This window comes from Zootoca vivipara, chromosome 4 (assembly GCF_965207765.1).
Source record: "Zootoca vivipara chromosome 4, rZooViv2.hap1.1, whole genome shotgun sequence".
Taxonomy (NCBI): domain Eukaryota; kingdom Metazoa; phylum Chordata; class Lepidosauria; order Squamata; family Lacertidae; genus Zootoca; species Zootoca vivipara.
Window position 1 is genome coordinate 48,471,777 of NC_142587.1, and position 7,657 is coordinate 48,479,433.

Sequence of the window (7,657 nt, forward strand, 5' to 3'; positions counted from 1 at the left end):
CTACCTGGGCACCAAACCACTTGCAACACCCACACCTGAAGCCTATCCAGGTAAACTAAAGCTATTTCCCCCTTTTCATAGGCCAGCTAAGCATTTGACCCAATGCATTCCCCTTTATTATCATGGAATAAAAGTTAGAAATGTGTTTGCTGTTTTTAAGAAATAGAAAGAGCTGCACAAGATCCTTCCTTCCTACCTTCTGTAGTAATAGGTTTTTATCAGAATGTTACCGATTTTTAGCACTCCTCAAATTTTATGAAGCTAAGGCTTGGAAATTTTATACATTTTAAAACTGCACTAATATATAAATACACACACACACACACCCCAGCAGGAACAAGGCCCATCGCCATGTGCTATGTAATCAGTGTTTGTGCCCCTGGTGTGAGAAAATGCTATGTAAATTGGTGTTCTACTGAGAGAGGGCATTAGCTCTGTATTTAAAAAGGCAAAGTTGGGCGAGATAATAGAAAGCAATGAATGAGCAAAAATTGCTATGCTGCTAAAAGGGCCTCTTTGCATTTGATCCAGAGTAATGAAGCCTAAGCACTTCCTCTGCCTGCTGCTGAGCTGCTGCTTCCTACAAAATGGTGACTGCGAGCGTCACAGGCCAGACTGTAGTGCTATTAGCTGCCGAGCTTGTCCTGACAATCACAAAGTCGTGACCCGTAAGGACCAGTGCTGTCCACGCTGCATCCCTCAGTGCAAGTGCCCTGCGTTTCTGAAGGAAGCTTGTATCCGGGAAGGCTACAAAGATGGCATCCTTCTCCTGGGACAGTCTGTGATTATTGACTTCGGGACGCGAAAGTGTACCTGTGGAGAAGATCATAACATTGCCTGCGTTTCCACTTGCCCGAAGATTTCTCCAGCTTGCAAGCATATAGGAAGACCCCAGGATGGCTGTGGAATGTGCGCTTGTCCAATTGATGGTGATAATTTTGTACCTGCTGGTGAAGTCATTGAAAGAGAATGTAAAATTTGTAAGTGTCCCCCAAATGGGGGGCAGCTTCAGTGCACCTTAACCCCTAAATGCTCACTAGGGTAAAAAGTGCTCTGTATCGTGGGAGCTGGGTGGTGGTAGTTCCATAGCATTCCTAAATAAGCATCCTGGTCTTTTAGGGAATACAGTAGTAGAATTTTAGCTTTGAGAGGGACCTTGGGGGACATCTAGTTCAGTGCCAGAATCTTAAAGCTACATCAGCTCTCATGAATGTCACTGAACTCTTCCTAACAATTTAACAGTTACATGTTTATGGTATTACAGGTATTTTAATAAAAATAATAATAAAGATTGGAGTTGAAATATGTTTGGATCCTTACTTAAATCATTATTTGGTTGAGGCAAATATGGGAAATGCTTGGAATTTTGGAAAATAACTGTGATAATAATGGTTAATAACATATTATATACAGAAATGAGGAAACCTTGTCATACCCAAATGGGATGCAATTGCTAAGTGGTGCCATTAATTGGTTTTCTGTAAAAACAAAAATGGCAAGGTTTTACGGTTTGGCATATTTTGATTATTGTTTTTTGCAATTGTTGTTATGGTAGCATGCTCCAACCCAGTGAGGGGGGTCATAACTAGCATGTATTCTTGCTCCATTCTCTTCACATTATCAACAAAAGTACAGTGTATGAATTGCTTGGGTATAATGGATAAAGGGAAGTTCTTCTCCGTCTGTCAAAAATACTAGAACTTGGCATCAAATGAAATTTCATTGTCTGGGGATTCTGAAGCAGCAAAAATATGTCTCCACACAACACAGAATTCATTTATGCAGTAGTAGTGATTATCATTAGGTGAAAGGGCATTAGAAGCGGATTCAACAAATTCATGGAAGACTTATCAACAGCTGTTTTGCATAATGCTAAATGGGGCCCTTACGTCAGGGATGGGGCATCTGTGGGCCTCCCCAGATGCTATAGAGTCCATTACCTAGTGGCCAGGACACTCAAGAGTTTGTTGCATTTCACATATGCTAAACTGAACAGCAAAGCAATCAGCACTTTAGTGGCACCTAGTGACAGTAAGCAAGTATGAATTCACTGACAAAGGGGGAAAGCACATCACCATCCATGCATTCCATACAATGAGAAAATGCCAGGAAGAGAACCCCCAAATGCTTGTGGGCAATATATCCAAGTACAAAACCACAAAAGTAGCTGCAGATATTGAATGCATGCACTCATCTTAAAGCTGCTGCTTATGCATCCTGCTTCTGAGTTAACAAAATGGGTTCATAGCAACACGAAAGACTACAATCCTTCCCCCCCACCTTCTATTGGTTTCCAATATGGACTGCTCTTGGCTAACTGGATTGTTTTTCCCAGTAGCACCTTAGAGACCAACTAAGTTTGTCATTAGTATGAGCTTTCGTGTGCATGCACACTTCTTCAGATGCACACGAATAAGTGTGCATGCACACGAAAGCTCATACCAATGACAAACTTAGTTGGTCTCAAAGCTGCTACTAGAAGGATTTTTTATTATTTTGTTTCGACTACGGCAGACCAACATGGCTACCTACCTGTAACTGGATTGTTTTTATTACAATACAAGGACTCTGCCACCCTGCTCTCTCTTTTCCCCTACTTGACAATCCCTCCACAAGACACTTGCTTGCTGAATCAATAAATCATCCCAGTGTCTCCCTTCTGTTCTGAAGTCTGGTCTGCAAGTGTTTTCAACCTCACCCCCAAGTCCATGCCTTCTTCTTCCCTTTCCTTTTGTGCAACCTCCACCTTGTACACAGACCTACCCCAGGGTCATCTCCTGCATCTACTAAGCACCATTGCAACTACTAAGCACCCTCTTCCTGCTCCACCCAATTATGAAGCCACCCCTGCTCCTTTATCTTCACCCCATGCCTCCTTATCCCCTTTCTTAGCAACCCTCCTTTGCACTCTCCCATTTTCACCTTCACCCTTTTCCCTCCCTCGGACTACCCCTTCCACACAGAGCACCCCCATTTCCATACCAACCTCCTATTCTGCAGCTCCCTTTGCGCAGACACACAATTTTCACCACCACCCTTACAAACTCCTCTTTGCATAGAGACAACCCCCATTTCCATGCCTCTTCCCTCCTATATCACACTTCTGCATGTGTATGTTACTGTATGTTTAAGATGAATAGACTCTTAAAAGCAAGGCTGTTCGTTTGTTCAGCTGCAGAAAGTTAAGTGATGGATGTTGCACCTGTATGGATGTTTGCTTGATAATAAAATGCCTATCCTAGATTACTGCATTGAATTTGGAACTTTGGGCTTATCCACACTTCCTCTTGCGGAGAAAACCGTTCTTTAGTGCTCAATTAGCGCAAACAACAATTTGGGTTTTCCCTGGGTTGCTAAGGAGTGGGTTTTCCCTTGGGAAGAAGCAGGGCAAGGGGGAAACTGCTTGGACCTGTGCTTTCTAGGCACAGCACAAGCAGAAGTGTGGATGAGCCTTTTGTGTAGTAGACAACACATGGTACCAGAAATGAAATGAAATTTGAGGACTCTTACCTCTCACTATGAGGCAGCTGAGTGGAAGAAGGGAAGGATTGAGTAAAACAGGGACGCAGTGGCACTGAAGGGGAAACAAACAATGGCAAATGTCTGAGTAGGGGAAGCTGAGAGGAAAGAAACGGTGGTCTAAAACAAGGTTTGAGTACAGCTAGAAGCAAGTTGAGAATGACTTTGCTGTGCTGGCTTTCTGACGTTGGCTTCTGTATCATAACCATCTCTACTATTTCTCCTTGGTAAAGTTTTTTTAAAACAAACAAAAGAACAAACAAACAGATCCCCCAGTTGGGTCAGCACGTTGATGGACTAGTGCAAATATAGTATTACAATGTTAGATAAGCTATCTATGACAAAGAAATAATTTTTTAATTTTTTTAAAAAGCAAGGGCATTTGATTCTCAGTGATGTATCTGCACGAATGTTCAGTAAGCAGTGACTCTCAAGTATCTTAGTAACATGCCCCATAAGAGTATTTTGTTTCAATATTTTATCCACATGGCTACTACCATTTCTCTTGGGAGTCAGTATTCTACAAATATTGTGCCTGAAATCATACACAGTTACCTAGTGGTGTCATTAAACTCACTGGGGCTTAACTTCTGAGTAGATATGCATAAGATTGCCCTATTATGATCCTAACTCGAAATTAAAAAAAAATAGCTTGGGATGGGGTAGGATCTTCTAAATGGTCTTTTGAAAGGACTTAAAAGTTTGATATCCCTTTCACTTTTATTTCATAACAACAAAAAGAGGAAATATTTTGAACTACTGGTAATTCATTGCATAGCTTTTCATTAAGCTTGTCTACAATTAAAAACACAACATTCCCAGATCAGTAAGAATGTTGCAGTTTTGCTCCTATAATCTAAATAATGATGTGTAAAGAAACATGCAAAATATTTTCCAACTTAAAGACCTGGGGAAGCATTTTCAAACGAAACTGATGTACAAAAGAAAAACAAAATTGATATCTGCATTATAGAGTATTGAAACAGGAACACAGTAATGTGACAATTGACCTTAATTAAAGCAATGTGAAACTTTACTTTTAAAACACAAAGTGAAGAAATCATGCTTTGAGTTCAGAGGTTTCATGAAAAACACACTGATGAATCATAATTATTTTGCCATGCTGGTTCAAATATTTCATTAAATGACAAAACAAACTGAACAACTAAGTTAATCAGAGTTTAGATTTTAAAGATTGTCAGTTATGAAGATAAAATATTTCCTGATACAACTGAAGACGCTTTTTCTTTCTCTGCCAAAATACACACTCTACTAACAAATGGCAAGTACCCAAAACAGAAGGATTAGATACTATAACTTTTTTAGAAATGGGGCTCCAATGACTTATTTTGCAGACAAAACCCATAATCATTCATCCCATGTAGGTTATGGACCTCAAAGTCTGGCGTGCTTGCCTTTATATTTCCTGCATCAACAAATCAATACTTAAATATATGCTGTAAAGAGTTTACTTTATATAATGCTGTTATCACAGGCAGATAAGTACTTGTAACAGCAGTTGTCATTGACCTATATAATAGCCACAATCCGAAGGAGTTGGAACCACACACAGTCAAAAGCCTTTTCTAGTTGTCACTGAAGCAAATGTCTCCTCAAAAGGTTAAACAAGTTTAGGAAAATGTAATTTGGGTTTGGTAAACACAATATACTTCCACTTGTAATGACATTCCAATCATCAGTAACATCCAATATGTTTCAAAGAGAAAGTAAAGCACATTAAGTATTGAGAAGTGGATGCTTAGCACATTTCTACCAAATGTGATACATATAACTGAACACACCATGATTGGCTGATGCAGCCTGAATCTCATCATGAATCCTGGATTAGTGGTCCACTTCTGGGTTCCTTTGTAGAGATAAAAAGGTAAAGGGACCCTGACCCTACCTCATTAAAGTGATACTAACTTTCCTACAGTTGAACTGGAAATCCCAAAACATCTTTTGTACCTTTCTCTTGTACTACAAGAATTTTAAAAACATGCCCTTTTGACCATACATGGCCGGGCTACAGTGCTATCCCAAAAACACATCTCAAGCCTTCTGCCCTGTTTTTGCACATTAATGGCATAGCAGGCATACAGCTAGTTCTGGACACCTACTGCAGAGTTTATTTTTCTTAACCGTGTGTGGCATTCAACTGAGTTTTACTCAGAGGAGACCTGTTGAAGGTAAGGACATGATGACTAAGGTAGGTTCATTCGTTTCATAAAGTTAGACTCTGAGTGAAACTAGAATACCATTCTGTTTTGGTGGATCAGTTTACCATCTCAGGAGAAGGATGCCAAAACATACACCAGTCATAAATAATAGCACCATTATAAGACACATCAAAGTAAACTACACTCATACATCTAATGCGATGATTGAAAATGATTACTTAGCTCGCATGTATTTGGATACCAAGTTCTTCCTAAGTCCAGCAATGCTTTTCCAAACACTTCTGTGGATAAGAGAAAGTTTCAAGGTATCTGGGCAGAGCTTCAATTTCTAGCTAAGTGCTGTTATAACTGTTCCAACCAACTGGAATGAAACTAAACAAAAACACAACTCAGCAAGGAAAGGCAGAGCATTTGCCACCTCCCAGTTTCAGGTATATCAAGAATTTGCTTGTGCTGAAGGGTGGAAGACCCATGTCCAGAACTCAGCAGAAAGTTGGAGTTCAAACCCAGAATCATCAAACTGATACCCATCCCCATGATACTGATGATTTGCTTAATGTGGGATTGTTTTGTCTTCACAGAAGTCACTGCATATTAGTTAGTAACTCGCATGCTCCAAATTTGACATTTCTAGATCTGTTAACCATGGCTGTGAGAACAGACATGTGCAAATGAATTTGACATTAATATATATATATTTCAGAGGCTATGAAATAAATGAAGAATGGTTTGGTTTCCTTTTGTTAAATAAGCCTGCATACAGGGGAGGCCTCTCTTTGAAATTCAACAGCATTTGGCTGATTTGTATTTTAAAAGGGCATACAGTAGCCAATATAAACTCATGTCATGTGGAAAATGCTTTGCGCAGTAAACTGTTTGCAGGCAGGTAGCCCATCACAGTAGTTTTAATCCCTACAGCCCAAACTGAGGGGGGAAACCCCAAAAGGGTGAGAGCAGATCCAAGTGTGAGCTGCAACTGCACTCTGTCTTGTACTTAAAATTGCAACAGTCTACCACCTGCAAATATGTCTTGGGTACTCCATTCTGCATACCTTTGCCCCAAATCCCCTTTACACTTTCAGAAAGCCAACTTTTGCTCTGAATTACATTACAAGCATTTCAAGTCTAGGCGTTTTACAAATGAAAAGAAAATGTTGCTTTGGGTCTTTCTCTTGCTAAAACTTTTTAATATCTGGAAGAGAGTGGAAATATGCAGATAAAACAGGGCAACGTTTTTGTATAAGGGGGGAAAAGGGGGAGTTGTATGAAGTGCTACTGAAAAAAGTCAAGAAAGGGTGCTATCCTAGGTAACTATTTTAAAGCCAATAAAACACAATGAACAAACTACCATTGAGCTATGGTACGTTCAGATGCACAAATGTTCATTGCATTTCATTAGTTCTTTCAGTGGTGGTGTTTAAATGTTGTGGTTTTAACGAGGCTTGGTATTATTCCTACATTATACTAACGTTTCCCCAAACAAACCTCTTGTAAACATTTTTTCACATCTTAACACTGTTCAGAAAATTTCAAAAAGCCTGAAAGAGAAATTATGGGTTAGCCCAATTTTCACACAACTGTAAAAGTGAGTGTGGTGTCTATCTAGGCTTTTTGCGAAGAGCTTCAGAACATTCTTGATCTAAGGTTGTCATCTCTCGGCTGTCTGCTTGCTTTGTATTCGTAGCTTTCTAAGGCTGTATTTTTCCTCCCCTTGTGAGCCTATGGAGATCACAGCACTCTTGTCAAGCCCTGTCTGCTGCCTTGCTTATCTGGTGATCAGGAGAGTACCTATGGAATATGAGATAAAAATAAGACATATACTTTGTAAAGTGGGTCTATTTGAGCATTAATTGTAGTAGTGTGGTTGTCAATGAAAAAAAACCAACACTTCTGTATAGTAGGGGCTGGTTAACATAACATCTCAGATCTTGTGCTGTCTATACCAGTGCTAAGCTACC

At 39.8% G+C, this 7,657-nt stretch overlaps 1 long non-coding RNA gene across 1 annotated transcript; it reads left to right on the forward strand.

Moving 5' to 3' along the window:
- On the forward strand, window positions 1–1,307 carry LOC148685937 (uncharacterized). Its single transcript, XR_015949559.1, has 2 exons — window positions 1–50; window positions 532–1,307. It is a non-coding gene; the product is annotated as an uncharacterized LOC148685937 (long non-coding RNA).
- The last annotated feature ends 6,350 nt before the right edge of the window (window positions 1,308–7,657 follow it).